Source organism: Quercus suber, unplaced genomic scaffold (assembly GCF_002906115.3).
Source record: "Quercus suber isolate HL8 unplaced genomic scaffold, Cork oak 2.0 scaffold_745, whole genome shotgun sequence".
Taxonomy (NCBI): Eukaryota; Viridiplantae; Streptophyta; class Magnoliopsida; order Fagales; family Fagaceae; genus Quercus; species Quercus suber.
Genome location: NW_027070182.1, coordinates 160,868 through 179,321, shown reverse-complemented (window position 1 = coordinate 179,321; position 18,454 = coordinate 160,868). Strand labels below are relative to the sequence as shown.

The following is an 18,454-nucleotide window of genomic DNA, read 5'->3' as shown; positions in this document are numbered from 1 at the left end:
CAAAATATTTATATTAAAAAACCCATTAAAAGAAACCCTAATCATTCAAATTCTTAACTCGTTCATTCTACTTCATAAAAATAATTCATAATTTTTCCCCCCCCTAAAACGGTACTGTAGGGCTATTAGGCCCAGGAGCTCCTTATTTATATTTATGTTGGGCTTGAAGCCCAAATCGAGAATTAGTGGTTGTTCAAGGAGGAGTAAACATTATCAAGGGAGTCCATGTTAGTGGATGAAGATGTCAATTTTGGTCATAATGGCACAAAAGGGTAAGCCAAGGACCAATGTCACCTCGGCTAACTAGAGCCGAGGTCCGAATAGGTGGTTTGCTATCCAGGGAGTTCTATTGGTACAAATAAGCATTGTAGAAATATAGGACAAAGTGGAATCCTAAAGTATCCAAGGAGAAAGCTGCTACCATCGCATTAAATGCTCTGCAGCTAACTCTCTGGTCACATTAATGTGAAAGTGATATCTGAACAATGGTTTTCAACCTTACAACTACTACACCAAGACTTCAAGAAGGTGCTGATGAGACAAGTATCAACACCAACCATCTGTACTGCACGCGAATGGTAGAGATGAAAGAGGAAGGTAGTATAAAGGAAGAAAAGGGCAGTGAGAAAAAGGGGATCGAGAAATGAAGAGAAAACATTGTAGCATCAAGAACTGACTTTGTAATCAAACTTGAGATAAATGTATAAGAACCAATCTCCTTGGACTTTTCTGATGACAATTTTCTTCAGTTTAAATCATTCTGGCTTTCTATTCTTGTCATCTAAATCCACTTTACTTGTTGTCCAATTCATTTTAGCCCAGTTTTTCTAACTCACTTCCTATAAATTCATTATTTTAGGCTTTTTGTGCTTGAATCCATTAACCTTTGGGCTAGGAACTCAAATCTAGTCCCTAAAATTGGCGCTGTCTGTGGGAATTATTGGTGTTATAATGAGTCTAACGTTCAATGATGGTAAGTTAAGGTTCAAACCAGGTAGAATCCATGGAATCTCAACGTCGAGATCACTTCCATGATCTTGAGCAAAGGAGAAACTGAGAGGGGAGCGTGCACACTACCCGTACAAGTAGGAGTCATTCTAGGGGTGGTAGCCACCTCTCTCAAGAGAAAAATGCTAAAGCCATGTAGTTGGAGATTGATCACTTGAAGAGAAGCTTACGCCATGAACAGCGGAGGAGAGCTCCTTCCATTTTTGACTTCTCTTCTGACGGTGAAGAGGAAGATAGTTACAGGCGCAGATCAAGGACTCCTCCTAGTGAGTCTTTCTCGTATGATGAAGACTACCATTATGAGCGAAAAAACAGAAATTCATCTTCGAGAGGACTGGGAAATGATGCTATGAGTAGAGCACTCAACCAAATTTTCAGATCGCCTTTCACACACAAGATTGAAGGAGGAAGACTTCCTTGGCAGTTGACTCAGCTCACGTTCACCATGTACAATGGCTGAATAGACCCTATGGAGCATGTTTGTCATTTCAATCAGAGAATGGTTGTGCACCCTAAGAACGAGGCCTTAATGTGCAAGGTATTCCCATTCGGCTTGGGGCCTGTGGCGATGAGGTGATTCGATGGTCTGTGTGTAGATTGAGGGAGGAAGACTTCCTTGGCAGTTCACTCAGCCCACATTCACCATGTACAATGGCTGAATAGACCCTATGGAGCATGTTAGCCATTTCAATCAGAGAATGGCTGTGCACTCTAAGAACGAGGCCTTAATGTGCAAGGTATTCCCATTCAGCTTGGGGCCTGTGGCGATGAGGTGATTTGATGGTCTGTGTGTAGGTTCCATTGATTCCTTTAAGAAACTCACTCAGGCGTTTAGATTCCGCTTCATCATGTGCAGCAGGGTTCTGTGTTTCCTAGTTTTAGCATTCTTTATGCATGTGGCATTCAAAAATTTACATGCATGTATGAAAGGCAAAGCAGGTAGGAAGCCATACATAAAGTCAATTGCCTCTCTTCTTAGCTCTAGTGCTAGCAAATAACGACAAAGACCAAGTCACATCCCTTAAGAACGCAAGTACATGACTCCACGCCCAAGTTAGTGTAAGAGTTCATCACATTTTTCTATCTCTTTTCTTTCCTGTCAAACAATAAAACCAAACTCCCTACTAAACCTTATTGCACATTCAACAAAATTGCAAAGCATTTCATAAATTCACAAAATTTCTTAGTGTCCACTTGGCAAAGATTATTTTTGCTAACTTATTTTACTATTCATTTTATTTTTGCTATTATTCATAGATCTTACTGCACTTTTTGGTATTATTCATGAGGTTCATTTTACTATTTCAGCTAACTTTTACTTTTATTTATAGTACTTTTAGCAAAAAGTTTTTAATTTCAGTAAATTAAACAAATCCCAAACAGACCTTTAGTGTGTGACACTCTTGGAAGTTAGAACAACCCATAAGAATTTCTAAATCTTGGCATTAAGATCCATAAATTTCATAGCCCACTTTCGATTCTCTACTCCGACCCCACTCCCAAAAATTGATATTAAAAGTACAATTGGATACTTTTTTTTTTTTTTTTCAACAACTGGATAAGTTTGACAAGAAAGTAATTACAAATTTATAGTTGTTCCTTTTAGGCTATTTGTTCCTTTTAGGACTCAGATACCCAGGCATGAACTGAAGAATAATTAAAATTTAAAAACAAACTTATAGTTGTTCCTTTTAGGCTATTTGTTTCTACTTATTCAAACTGTTCATTTTCCTTTGTAGAATCGCAATCCTTACTTGCCTGCCAATATATTTAACTAATCTTAACATAAAAGTCATTCATGCATGAAGACCATTTGTTTTGGTGGAAATCAAAAGCAGGTAATGTTATGCATTCACTTATGAGCTGAGAAGGCTTGTATGTGCAGCGTGCCTCCCAGAACCTCGCAACAGGCAAATTAATTACTGTAGCTGAATATAAATTAATTAATTATTTTTATTTTAAAATATAGAACCACCGGTGTAATATAATTTTAATGATGGAAGGTGCTAAAATAGATTAAATAGTTTTAAAGTAGTTTTAGTATATTTAATGTGAATGCTCTAAGAAGTGTGATACAAGTAAGAATATCATAACTACCTGTGTTATTAAGAAATTTAAATTAAATAAAATTTAATAAAAATAAAACTTGAATATATTGAGTTATTGACAAAAAAAAAAAAAAGTCAAATACATAAAGTTTTACAATTTATTTTGTAATTTTCATATTTTGAAATCTTTCACGATAGGTTATTATCTATTATTATTATTTATTGTCAATGTAGGCTTGATCATTTTTTTTTTTTTTTTCTTTTTTTTTTTTTGAGGAAATTGATCATTCTATTTTGTTAAGTTTATTTAACATTTTTATTTTTATATTATTGTCATTATCTATTTGCCATTGATATTAATATTATAAAGATATTTTAAATTAAATTAGTATAAAAAATATTTTATAAATATACATTTTCTTTTCTTTTCAAGGCAGCCGCAGCGGGTTCATTTTGAACCAGGCCTGAAATACATGTGCAGCCGCCCCTGTGAGACAAGTCTCACAGGTTGTGTTGATTGGCTATTGTGGAAAGCTCCACTTGCTTTCGGTGAAACCTCCCTGAACTTACTTCCCTCACTACTAAATGGCCATTGAGCAGTGAGAAGAGCAGAGCAAGTAGGCACAAAAGGGAGAGAGCAAGTTTCCACATTCAGACTATGAGGAGTTGGTTGAAAGATCATTTCTTTAAAAGAAAGCAAAAAGATAGAAATTTTGTTGAGAGTGGAAGCAATTTACTTGAGAAGATGATTGCTTCTTGCAATAGAAAGCCTATTCCCATTCGTACCTTCTTATCTCAACAACTCCGCCAAGCAACCAACAATTATTCTGAACATCTGGGAATGTATTGGTACAAGGGTTCTATTGAAGGACGATCTGTTCTTGTTATGCGATTAACTGAAGTTTGGACAAACTGTGCCGTCAATGATATAGTGATCTCTGCAAAGATGTGTGCTCACAGTAATGTATTAAAGCCCATTGGGTGTTGTCTCGAGACTCCATGTCCTATCTTAGTGTACGAATTTGCTGCCATTGGCATCCTTGCATATCGAATTTATGTCAAACGTGTTACTGAACTACAACATCAGCCGATGGTGTGGGAGAGAAGGTGAAAGATTGCAAGGCAGATTGCTCATGCACTTTCCTATCTCCATAATGCCTTCGATAGACCTGTCATCCACATGACTATAGATATGCACCGTATCTTATTAGATGAACATGATGTTCCCAAATTGTTCGACTTTTTTTATTCTGTATCAATCCCTGAGGGTGAAACTGAAGTGGAAGGTTATAAGGGCATACGGATTTAAAAGTTCTACTGTTTTGTTGGTTTGTAAATATTTTCTTTTGTCGAGCCAAAAAAAGGGTATGAGTCTTATTTACAATAAAATGAAATAATTACTCGAAGTAGTTGGCGAACCTTTTTCTCTTTAAAAAATAATCTTAATTCATTTGAATTTGGGTCAAAATCTATTAACTTATTACCCCACAATTGATCTTCAAGCTGTTATAATTGCAGTTAACTCATTTCCTTTGGATGAGAGTATTGTTGTCACAAAAAGAATGAAATCAAATAGTTAATATTTAACAAACAGAGAAGTACTTAATCCTGCTCAAGTGTTACTGCACCATTACATTGTTATCCTCAAAAATTCAGAAGGCACCTACTGAGGGAACTTTGCACAAGTAAGAGAGCACCACAATGGTGATAGCAATAGTGGCAGCAGCAGCAACAATAGCGCCTGTGGTTCACACAGGCACCATTGTAGTAGTGCTTTGAATTTTGAAGCCAAGGCCTTGGGCCAAAAATCTTAAAGATTAGTATACCAGTTATTCTTTTTGCCGTGTTCTATTTTATCCAATAACCATATTGTTCATGGTTCATTTAAAAATAAATAAAATAAAATCTTAACCATTTCTTGGTTCCAAAGTACCAGCAAAACATAACCAATCAAAAAGCAGCATAAGGTACCAGACCATGGCAATTTATTGCTGCTCACTAATTAAAGAAAGCTATAGGTGAGAACTCATTTTTACTGGATCACAAAATTAACTGTAAAAGACAATTTCTTCATTTGTAATTAGATTCAGTCAACTGATTCCAAGGTGAAATATGAAAAACTACAAATCATGAACCAGGATTTCACAAGAATTTTTCCCACTCCAAAGAGACATCAAAGCATCCATTTCCAAACCGGTACTACTGAAAAGCAATTCATGCAACTGAGAAGCATCAGGTGACAACAATAGATTATCTGCAAGTAAGATAAGTTTCTGAAGGTAGACACAGATGAAAATTTGAGGCTGTCCCTTCACCAGCTTCTTTACCTATCTTTAATCCACCCGCTGGTTTTCCCACTTGTAAAGCACCTTTTGTAGCAGCATGCATTAGTCCAGGACCAACCCCACTCCATGAAGTGCAATTCAAAAGTTTCGCAATCTGAAGACCATAAGAAAAAGCTAACCACAGTCAAAAGGAAAAGTATGTTTCCAAGATGCAATTGTGGTTTTGTGCTGCCAAGTCTCAGCATTCTTTATGCATGATTATCTCAGCATGTGAAAACATGATTTAGATACAGAAATTCACATTCATGTAAGCCAGGCAAAGCAGGCAGGAAGCAATCTATAAATTCACGTACCTCTCTACTCAACTCTAGTGCTTGCAGGTAATGAGAATGACCAGGTCCCATCCTTGAAAAACACAAATTCAAGACTCCTTGCCCAAGTCTGTGTATGAGTTCATAACATTTTTTTTTTTTTAATTAAGTTTGTAACATTGTTCTATCTCTCTTCTGACCTTTCAACCAATAAAACCAAATTAGCTACTAAAACTTTTCGCACATTCAACAAAATTGCAAAGCATTTCATAAATTCACAAATCTTCTTAGTGCATGACACTCTTGGAACGACCAATAAGAACTTCTAAATTCCTGGCATTAAGATCCATAAAGTTCAGAGTCCACTTTCAATTCTCTACTCTGCTCCCACTCCCATAAATTGATATTAAAAGTAAAATTGGCCAAGTTTGAAATAGGGCTCAGATATCTAAGCATGAACTGAAGTTTTTTTATTTTTTTTATTTTTATAAATTATAGTTTTCCCTATAGATATATGAGAGTGCTATTTGTTTTTACTTAGGCAAGCTGTTCATATGCCTTGTTAGAATTGTAATCCTTACTTGCCTGTGAAAGAAAAAGAAGAGCTTGAAGGTTTATCAATGGTGGAAACAGAGAAAACCAGAGATGAAGAATTCTCTGAAGATTGAAACTGAATTTTATTCAAGCTCACTATTTATACAATACATAGGTCGTAACTACCTCTAGAAGATTCCTATCTAACAAACTCTAACAGAAAATACAGCTGTACATGATAAACAAAATATCTACAATCTGATAAGGAAAATATCTGGAGCTTAAGTCATGAAGAACAGAGCAATTCCAGAATTGTTTTGAGAAGAAGAGCTGCGTCAAAACGATGTCGTCTGCGATCTTGAGTAAGTGAGTAAGACACGCTTCAGTGAAACGATGCCGTTTATCTTTTAATGAAACGTCGTCGTTTTAAGCTTCTTTGAATCAATTTTACCGTTGCTCTTGCTTCTTCTCTTGTTCATTAGTTCCACTTTCAGCCTGCCAATAAAAATAACCAATCTTAACGTAAAAGTCATCCATGAAGAGATTGCAGTTCCATTTTTGGTAGAAATCAAAAGCAGGAAATGTGATGCATTCACTTATGAGCTGAGAAGGCTTGTATGTGCAGCCTAACTCCTAGAAACTGGCCACTGGCAAATAATTTGGAAAAGCATCCCTCTATTGAAATGCAAAAGAATTTCATCAACAAAGCCACTACTTGTTTATGATTTCAACTTGCTTAAATTCAAGCTGCATCCCACAAGACCTTCTCATTCCTATGATCTCATAATACGTCTTTTATTCAAATGGTTCTTTTGGCAGCATACTGCAAAACAGGTATCCAGAATCCCATAGTTTTAAATTTCTGTTATTGCTTGAATACTTCAAATCGCTTGAATACTTTTCTGTTTTGTTAATCTTTTACATCCAACGCCAGAATTGATGCTAACATAGACATCCCCTTCACTTCAGGGAGCAACACTAATTATGCTTCAAATTCTTTGTTATCTTGTTTGAGAAGAAGAAAATTTTCTGCTAGTACATGAAAGATTCAACATGGTTCACTAGATTCGCTGATACAATAACCATGTCCTCTGTTTTTATTTTTCGTTTTTATCTTTTTCTTTTAGAAAATTCTCAGTTCCTAGCATGACTAATACTCTGGTAATACACCCAATGCACACTCTTAAGTGATAATCTACCTCACTAATTTAGTTTTGCATCCATATGTATGAGAGTGTAATCCACCTCCATATGTAAAAACATTAGCTTGATGACAGCCGGATAGTAACATATTGATATACACGACAGTTATGAACTCAGTTGTACATGGTCAAATATTATCATTTTCACCAATATCTTAGTTTTCAGTCCACAAAAGAAGTCATTCAAAACTGTTATTTTTCAACAAATTAAATCTATCAAAGAGCAACAACAATGTACTAGCTCAGATACAACTCTCAAAAGAACAAAAATGAAGGGAGATTGCAACGTGGGTTAACCTCAATTTGGTTCGTTGTCCTATTGAAAATGGAGTGTATATTAATGAATTTTTACTAAAGTCACTGTAAGTAAATGCTTAAAATCATAATTTTATTAAAGAGATGATTACTCTATGGAAGTTGGCCTTGAACACTGTTGGTCTCTAAAACTTACATAATAAGCATTTTTAGTACATGACGTTTCAATATATCAAATTAGTGTTATCAGTCCCTATAATAAAATTATGATTTTAATTTCAAATTGCAGAAAAGTTTTGTTCTGAAAAGAAATGTAGAGAAGCTGAAATACTTTAAGTGGTTTTCTTCAGAAATTAGAGTTAAGGAGATTAAATTGTTGTATTAGAAAGATGACCATCTCTAATGCGTCAAAAATGTCTTTTACTTGGCCAATAAAATAATTTCTTTTATTGATATAGCTAAATCATGGAACCTGGGAAAGAAATAGGGACCTGAAATCAGAAGTTATATATTACCTAAAATTTATGAAGGGAATGAGTATATGCCTAAAAAGTTGTTTATTTGTTGTCACGAAAAAGAAATTGAGAATATGTGGCCTACTGATTTGATATCTTTCATTCCTGATGTTATTATGTTTATTTGATGGGAATAAATATAATACTGTTAAATGAGTTTCCATTCTAATGAACATGGGTGAATATAGTTAGCTGAGGATTAAGTTGTCAGTGTGAGGGAAACATCATAAAAGCAATGTTTCTTGCTTACATGCATGCGCTGAGCTATAGTTGGCACTATATTACACATAAATGTCAGATCATCTGTTAATATATGGTTTTTTGCAATGCAATTATGCTTGAGTTTCCTGTCAAAGTGGAGGCTGTTATGTCCCAGGAAGAGTTTGTTATTGTTTCAATGGGCCATTTCCACATATTTTTACTAACTCATGTCCTGTAGTTCATTTAGTGGGTTTAGTAGGTTGACCATAAATTAGACTTAGTGAGCTTTAAGCTTTGTTTGCACATACATCTTACATTAGGATGATTGGAACTCCATGTGTATGAGCTTGGTCCTTTGAAGTTTATAATGTTCATAATTCTAATGTATTTTTCTGAATTTGTTTGTTGTGTCTTGGGGTCACACATGATGATTATTATGTGATTAATCATTGACGAGCTAATCTTTTCACAAAGACAATTTGTTTCATCCATTCCTGTGCTTTTTTGCTTTCACTTTTTCCTAAGCAATTAAATGAATTATACATTATTTACTATATATGTATATGTTGTTTCCCATTTTCTTTTCTTTTTTTGTTGATATGGCTATGCAGTCTCTGTCTTTCCATCTTTTAGAAGACATAGTAAGAATATGAGTAATTTTTCAGTAGAGAATGTTATGAGTAGAGGATTCAGCATAGAACATAATGCCTTTCATGTGGCACTTGATAAATTTGGAGTCTTTGTAATCTTTGAATTGCTCTAATTTGTAGTTGAGTTTGATATTTCTTAATTGTTAAAATCTCATTTATCCTGTTACCAACTGAAGTATAGTAAATATTATGGGAATCATCAGGTGACATAGTGAGAGTTTTGCACTATGTCAATCTCATTATGTTGAGAAAGTACTTCAAAGATTTGAACATCTTAATATAAAGGAAGCAAATACACCTTTTGATTGGAGCATAAAGTTGGGTGAAAACACTGGAAGAGCAATAGCACAACTTGAGTATGCTAGTGCTATTTGTAGCATGATGTATGCTATGCATTGTACAAGATCAGACATATCATTTTTAGTGGGCAAACTTTCTAGATTTACAAGTAATCCAAGTGTGGATCACTAGAAAGCAATTGGTAGAGTTCTTGGTTATTTAAAGAAAACCATAAGTTTGGGACTCTTTTATTCTAAATTTCCAACTATTTGGAAGGTTATTCAGATGCTAGTTGGATATTCACTCTTGGTGGGGGTGCCATCTCTTGGGCATCAAAGAAACAAACGTGTATTTCTCACTCCACCATGGAATCAGAATTTATAGCCTTGGCGGCAGCAGGCAAGGAAGAGAATGACTAAGAAATATGTTGTTAGACATAGAGTTGTGGCCACAACCAATACCAGTCATTTCGGTGTATTGCAATAGTGAAGCCACCTTAGGCAGAGCATACAGTAAAATGTATAATGGTAAGTCTAGACATATAGGTCTAAGACATGATTACATAAGACAATTAATCGAATCTGGTACCATTTCAATTGTTTATGTAAAGTCAAATAATAATTTGGCAGACCCTTTAAACAAAGCAGTGTCTCGAGATATGGTTGGGGTAGCATCCATTGGAATGGGACTAAAACCCTTCTTTTAAAAGAATCACCAATAGTGGGAACCTAACCTCGAATTGATTTAATCTAAAGAGGTTTAAAGGGTAACAACAAGCTATTGATACGTGGTTAGTAAGAGCACTAATTTTGTGTCTTATTCAGGACGGATTAGTGCAGATTGTTACAATGTAATTGAGAATGAGTTTTACACTCTTAATGAAGTTTATAAAGAATAAATGCCTGTGTAACAGGGACATAAGAAGGAACTTCACATTTGTGAACATAGAGTGGTGTCGCTTCTAGCAAGAGTAAAAGGGTTTTCTCTTGTAGATGTTCACTAAACCGGGAAGAGCACAAGGCCATAATAGTGCTAACAACAGTAGATTTCTAAATGTGTTGTGGATGTTCTCATATGTGTGTTGTTTTCGATTTCAGCACATAAGAGTTTTGATTTAAGCACCAATCCACCACTAACTCTGTTGATTTCTTAAGCAATTACACTAAAGGGAGGTTTAAGTTGAAAGACACCTTCCATTATGCACGATAGGATATCAATCAAGTGAGACATATATTATTACAACCTAGTGGGGGATTGTTGTATATATAGGTATATACAAGGATAGGTTGTAATAATGATGGTTGAGTTTGGAGAATATAGTTTCATAAAGTGAAAATTCAAGTTTTGGAATTTTCTAAGTGAAATTTTGAAATCTGAATTTTCTGAAATTTTTTAAAATTTTCTGGTGACTATTGAGAAAGATTGAAGAGGTTTTAATCTTTGTTAACCGCTTTATGAAAAAGTAACTAACTCTCCACACATGCCTTTTCATGAAACATAACGAGATTTCAATCTTTGTTAACCGTTTTATGAAAAAGTAACTAATTCTCTATATGTGTCTTTTCATGAAACATAACGAGGTTTCATGAAATAACTAACTCTCCATACGTGCTTTTTCATGAAACATAACCCTATGGGTATAAATAGAGACTTATGTTCTCTTGAAAAAACTAATTTCACAAAATCAAAAGTTGGAGAGAAACACAAGAAATCCTGTGGTCATCCTCTAGAATTGCTATATGTAGAACCCAACATCTTGGTTGTATCCTGGAGACAAATTTGCGATAACCGTTTATTAACAAAAGTGTGGGGGGCAAGTATTGTCTAAGGAAAACAACATAGTGCCTCAAAGTTATCTACTTTCCTTTTGTTTTTTGTGTTAATCTTGTTCTTCCATTATTACTTTGTGTAATATTCCCAACAAAGAGTGTTTTCATCTTGTTATAATATCCCTTGTAGTTTGTATTCATAGATTGCTTTGGTAGTTTAACCTTATATGTTAGTGTAATAGTGAGTAGATGTGATGGTAATTGTGATCATGATGAATATGTTCTTTCACTTTTCAGTGACCTATTTTTGTGATTGATCAATTTTTTTAAAAAATGGGTCTGTGTGGGTGTCATCAGCTTTAACATCTCTAAAATTTTTAAGGTGTCTCTTATTGTGCTGACATTAATCTATGGCCTTTATATGCATCAGGCACTGATGGATTCGTGATTCCAAGCTTGGAAATAGGAGACTTAGATCGGAGTAAAACTGATGTTTCAGAGTAGAAGCCTCAAAACCTCCGTCTCCAAAGGTCATCCTACACTATTCATTACCAAAGAAAAGGGAAAAAAAAATATTGTCTATAGATTATGTATTTAAGTCTGTATTTTAAAATCTGTGTTTTTTTCACTTTTGCAGGCCAAAAAAGAAGAGAATATCTACCTAGGTCCACACGGAGCACCTCCTTCACAGTCAAAGCAGCAAGAGCCAAATTCTATTGGTCATAAGTAGCATTTCAAGCAAAAATTGAAGGAAGCAGATGAGAGGACCAGTGGGACAGGTCGGGAGAATAAGTTAAAAAGTCTTAGAGAACTTGTGGATGGTGGCAAAGGGTTCTACCAGGGATTGGCTGGAGCCACATTGTCATAAGTCTCAGTTTGAGAAGTGAAATCCCCAATTAATGGAATATTTGAGAGCTTTTTGAACTTGGCACACAGGGTTATCTTTGGAGACTGAATTTATAAAAGGTTATGTATTTTGACAATAAATTTTCAACTAGGCCTTTGAGATTTGCTTTTGCTGCGAAAGATTCTTTCAGTAGAATTTTTGTTATTTGGGTTGTATTTGCTGCAGTTGGTGTTTGGCCCTTCTCTTATTTTGGGCTCCTTCCACTTTAAGTTTGGATCATTGTTGGATCTTGAAAAAAAAATGATGATAATAACTAGGGCTGTCCAACCCACCCTAATGGAATATTTGAGAGCTTTTTGAACTTGGCACACAGGGTTATCTTTGGAGACTGAATTTATAAAAGGTTATGTATTTTGACAATAAATTTTCAACTAGGCCTTTGAGATTTGCTTTTGCTGCGAAAGATTCTTTCAGTAGAATTTTTGTTATTTGGGTTGTATTTGCTGCAGTTGGTGTTTGGCCCTTCTCTTATTTTGGGCTCCTTCCACTTTAAGTTTGGATCATTGTTGGATCTTGAAAAAAAAATGATGATAATAACTAGGGCTGTCCAACCCACCCAACCACCCGCCCGAGCTTGACCCGCCACCACCCGATCAAGTCTCCAGCAGTTGGACGCGAGTCCGAACTCTCTAACCCAACCCCACGCGGGTCGGTTGCCGGTTTTACGTTTCAAAACCCGTGACACCCGACCCAAATCCGGTGGTATTTGAGATCAGAATCAAAAGATTTTTTATCCCAGAAATTTTTTTGAAGGCAAAGATCTCTCTCCTCCTCTTCTCAATCAAAACACACCACAATTTTGTTCTCATAAAACCAATTAAATTAGAACAACAAAGCTAAAAATCTGAACAAAGAAAAAAAAATTACAAAGAAGACAATCAGACCAAATTTGGTCACATGCACAGAGACTAGTAAGTCGAACCATTAGCACACACCTTCACATCTATGAAAACCTTCTCAATCTACCGTTGGAACTAGGACAACTTACGAAACCAAAGCTCCAAGAATTCCAGATCGATGCGAAAGGCTTTGGGCAAATGGTCCTAGATGCTCTGAAATTATTTTAGATAGAAATTTTTTTACAATCAATACAATGGTATAGAGGCTGAAGAGGAAGAATTGGCTGGAAACAAAAAAGGAAGGGGGTGGAGAAAAAAAAAGGAAAGCGTGTGGTGTGTGCCTATGTGGTGGTATTGTTTTTAATAATAATCCGTAAATTGCCCATGCGATGCACAGATAATTTTGTAATATTTTATGTAAAAAAGTTTTGAATAATGTTGTACATAAATTATAAAGAAAAAATAAACTAAATTAGAGCAAATAAACATATATATTATGAGGTATTAAAAATTGGTTTAATAGCTTTACTGCATATTTGTAGCCTTCTTAAGGTAAGATTATTATTTTTTTAAATCATGAAACTAAAAATAAATGCAAAAGAGTAACGGGACCATGAAAATCAACTAATTTGTGTTGTGTTCATATATTCCATACTATGAAATAAAAGTATACTCAACTCTCTGATTGTTTTCCACTCATCAATAGTGCGACATTAAGACATAGTGTGGGTAAGTGTATATGCATATATCTTATAGATAATTTAAAATTAAACCATGGTAGAATATGACTTTACATTACGCACCAAATATTGTCTCTACTTATATACCACAAACAAAAACTAACTAACAAAATTACCTAAACCTAAATCATATTTAAGCCCCTAATTTAAAAAGAAAAAACAATTACTTGTAGGGGTTTCAGTGTCTTGATGGTGGTGGGAGGCTAATATAACGGAGGTGGTGACCCCTCAGATTCCTCCTTCTCTCTCTTTCAAATGTTTTGTTAATCTCAGGTATTTTATTTTGGTAATATATAGTGAAATAGTGTCTTTTATTTAACAATCTACAAAATTTTTGTGTCTCCCTGTCTCTCTCTAGAGTCTTATCTTGTTAGTTATTACTATTAGTCCTTACCCTAAAAAAAAAAAAAAAATTAAAACTGTGGGTATGCTAAAAGACATTAAGAATAGTGAAAGGTGTGGTGTAAGCTTAGACAATTAATGAGATATTAATGAAATAATAGTAAAATAAGATAGTGTGAACTTTTGGGTAACCAAAAAAAAAAAAAAGCAGCTTAATGAAAGAGGTAAAAAAAAGACTAAATGCAAAATTTGAGTGCCACTTGGTAAGACCTCATGCACTCTTGCATGAGGTCTTTGAAAGAGAGACATTTTGTAACAACTTTTATTCTACAATATTCCTCCAAAAAAAAATTTTTTTACTCATTTCTTGAATTGAATAATTATAATGGTTATGTATGTGTGCAATTTATAATTGTTGTTTCACTACATATTTAAAGCCTTCTCAAGGTAAGATTTTAAAAAAAAAAAATCATAAAACCAAAAATAAATGCAAAAGTGTAACATGGCCATGAAAATCAAATAATTTGTGTTGTGTTCACATATTAAATACTATGAAATAAAAGTATGCCCTTTTGGATATACATCACTGTAAGTTTCTTTAAAAAAAAATTCTCTCCTCTCCTCGTGTGTGTGTGTGTGTGTGTTAAAAATGCTTAGTAATCTCAAAAGAAAAAAATAGTGAGTTAATCCTATATTGGAAAATGAGTATGAGTAAAAGAGGTTTAAATTCTGTTATGTATCCAAGAGTTAGGTCATTTTGGATATGCACCACTGTAAGTTTCTTTTAAAAAACATTCTCCCTTCTTCCCGTGTGTGTGTGTTAAAAATACTTAGTATTTAAAAAAAAAAAAAAAAAAAAAAACCTTTCTCATTGTCTTCCACTCATTGATAGTGTGACATTAAAACATGGTGTGGGCAAGTGTGTATGCATGTGTTTTATACATGATTTAAAATCATGGTAGAATATGGTTTTACATTACGTACCAAATATTCTCTCTATTTATATACCCAAAACAAAAATTATCCAACCAAATTACGCAAACCTAAATAATATTTAATCCCTAATTTAAAAAGAAAAAAAAAAAACCTGTAGGAGTTTCAGCGTTTTAATGGTGGTGGGAGGCCAATATGATGGAGACAACGGCCCCTTAGATTTCTCTTTCTCTCTTTCAAATGTTTTGTCCGTCTCAGGTCTTTTATAGTGAAACAATGCATTTTGATTTTGTAGTGAAATAATGTGTTTTATTTAACAATCCACAACATTTTTGTGTCTCTCTATACCTTATCTGGCTAGTTATTACTATTAGTCTTTAATTATTATTATTTTTTGCTTTTTTTTTAAAATATTAAAATGGTGGGTATGCTAAAAGACATGAAAAAGAGAGAAATGTGTGATGTAAGCTTCGGCAATTAATGAGAGACTAATGAGATAACGGTAAAATAAGTTAATGTAAACTTTTGGGTAACAGTAAAAAAAATGCTAAATGCAAAATTAGAGCGTCACTTAGCAAGACCTCATGCACTCCGACATGAGATCTCTGCTTATATATATATATATATATTGATGATTATTCCTTTATAACTCTTAATCACTAATCAACATGAGTCTCAAAAAATTTTGTGATAGGACTTTATCATACGTACAAAATAAGCATAGATTTTTTTATCTTTTTTATTTTTTTTTATTTTTTTAAAGGATATTGCTATTGTGTTCATCCTTATAAGAATTTAAGCATAGATTAAATTTTCATTATTTTTGACATTTTTTCTTTGATTCTTTTATAATTTATATATTGTGTTCATTTAAATGAATTTTTTTCTCAAGCTTTCAGAGGATGGACTTTAGATAAAATGTTCAACTTTTATATGCCAAGCATTGTTTGTAAGTCTTGTACATGGAACAAATAGAGATAAGAAATTAAGAATATGGTCAATTTTGGTTGGCCTTAGCTTGATTTGTCTAGACATCAATTTTCTTTCTTGCCAAAGGTCCAACTTATTTTAGGTGGAAGTTTCTTTGATTATTACTTGTATACAAAATTTCAAGATCATTAAATTGGAATAGGTCCCTTACTAACCTAACCAATTGGAATAGGATGAAATTTCTTCTCATCCACACTAAACGTTGTGTACACTCCAAATTTTTTATGCATCTCATAATGATATGTTGTTGATAGGTGTCATCCAAGTCTGATATAGAAGAATTATAGCAGGTACCGTGAGCCTAACCCGTCAGCTTCTGCTCTGACTGATGGGTTTGCTATGACGAATGCTATAGGCCAAGCGTGAAGGAATGCATGCTGACTAGATCAAGACAAAACCGACGGGCTGAAGTCCCCAAGTCTGACTGACGGTAATTTGGAGCCCCTAGGCTACTGAACGTAGTGAGAGGCTGACGCCAACCCAGCTAAAGGGGAAAATGCAAGCTGACGGTTTTAAGGCCGACGGTTCTATGAAAAACATGACTTGGCCACCACGCATAGGTTTTAGGGAAATTGCTTGCATTCCACGTCCAGTATCAGAGTCCTATAAGGAAAGGATTCCGCAATCTACGCGCATAAGGATTCCTATAAGGAAAAGACTTCTACTCCAAGGAAGAAAGGTCTACCCTCTACTACTATAAAAACCCCAATACCCTCATAAGCCGAGGTACGCATAATTAACCCCTCTCTAGCACTCTAGAGTTGAAAGAAATTCTAACTTGACCTTCGGAGGGTATTTGGCCGGCACCACACCGGTGCTCTCTGTGAGGTCTTTTCCTTTTTGTTGTGCAGGTGTTGTTTTGAGCATACAAGCGTCGTGCAACTCACTGGTGAGATTTTCGGCATCATCAGTTGGCGCCGTCTGTGGGGAACGACCAAGCTGCTTTTAGGTAATTAAGCCACATTATCGTTTCCCGGACCAAAGGGTTGCATGGTACTCACTCGCTTAATGGCAACTACTAATGACGCACAAGGAGAGGAACCACCCACGACTGCCCTCGAGAGACAGGTTCAGACTCTCGGTGCCGCCGTGGAACGTCTCACCAAACGGAACCTCGACTTGGAAGAACAGCTGCGCCAGAAGGAGGCAGCACCAAATGACCAACCAGAAGATCAGGAAGAAATTAGCGCTCCAAGGGGAAACCAGGAGAGACTTGAAGGCAGCCACGCCCCAAGCAGGCCGGAGAGGCCGCATGTGAGCATGCCATCCCTCATGGATGCGACTCCACCACATATTGCCGCCGAGATGCAGGCAATGAGGGAACAGATGGAGGTCATGATGAACGCCCTCAAGGGGAGAGTCTCTAGTGATCTTGACGAATTAGTCAACCGTACCGATTCGCCCTTTACTATGGCCGTGAACTCCTTCCCCCTACCCCACAAGTTTCGCATGCCAAATATAGAAAGCTATGACGGGGTGAAGGATCCTTTGGATCACCTGGAGACTTTCAAAACCCTGATGCATCTTCAGGGGGTGGCAGATGAGATTATGTGCAGGGCCTTCCCCACAACACTCAAAGGCCCCGCAAGGATATGGTTCAGCCGACTGACGCCCAACTCTATCAGCACCTTTAAGGAGCTAAGCGCCCAATTCACTACACACTTCATTAGCGGACATAGGTATAAGAAGTCCACGGCATGCTTAATGAGTATCAAGCAAAGAGAGGACGAGACATTACGATCCTACATAACGCGCTTTAATAAGGAAGCGCTATCGGTTGACGAAGCCGACGACAAAATACTTGTAGCAGCCTTCACCAATGGGTTGCGGAAGGGCAAGTTTTTGTTCTCTCTATACAAGAACGACCCAAAGACCATGTCGGAAGTACTCTACAGGGCTACTAAGTATATGAATGCTGAGGACGCGTTGCAGGCCCGAGAAGAGAAGCCAAGGAAAAGAGAAAGGCAGGAGGAGGCGCGACCAGACCAAGGGAGAAAGAGGCCCAGAGCAGGAGACCGAAGAGACGAAAAGCGTTCCAAGCCTCCGGGAGGAAGATTCACAAGCTTCACCCCGCTGACCACCCCAATAGATCAAGTCCTAATGCAAATTAAGGACGAGGGGGCGCTGACCTTCCCTGGAAAACTGAAGGGGGATCCTAACAGGCGCCCCAGAGACAAGTACTGCCGCTTTCACCGAGACCACGGCCATGATACAGCCGACTGTTACGATTTGAAGCAGCAAATTGAGGCACTTATAAGGCAAGGGAAATTGCAGAAGTTCGTAAGCAAAGAAAGAGCGGATCCAGCACCTCCAGAACATCCTCCCCGACGAGACAACGACCGACCAAAACCCCCCGTTGGTGACATACGAATGATCGTAGGAGGGATCGCTACCAGGCCGTCCAAAAAGGCTCGGAAGACGTACCTTCGGATGGTCCAAAACGTTCAGCTGACGGGTCCAGTGCAAAATGTGGCCCGAAGGGAAAGCCCCGTTATCGAGTTCTCAGAAGAAGACGCGCGACGCCTACGTCACCCGCACGACGACGCGCTTGTTGTCAGCTTACGGGTAGGGGACTACAACTTGCATCGAGTGTTGGTCGACAATGGCAGCTCGGCAGACATCTTGTACTACCCAGCATACCAGCAG

General features: G+C 36.3%; 1 protein-coding gene and 1 long non-coding RNA gene across 3 annotated transcripts in view; one reads left to right on the top strand and one right to left on the bottom strand.

Moving 5' to 3' along the window:
- LOC136064715 (uncharacterized) overlaps positions 1-12,950 on the bottom strand; it is a 31,557-nt gene extending 18,607 nt beyond the window's left edge. Inside the window, exon 1 of the long non-coding RNA XR_010626318.1 lies at positions 12,900-12,950. This is a non-coding gene — a long non-coding RNA (uncharacterized LOC136064715). The remainder of the gene's footprint in view (positions 1-12,899) is intronic.
- LOC112006876 (serine/threonine-protein kinase ZRK1-like) overlaps positions 1-18,454 on the top strand; it is a 43,738-nt gene that overhangs the window by 12,709 nt on the left and 12,575 nt on the right. The window lies entirely within an intron of this gene.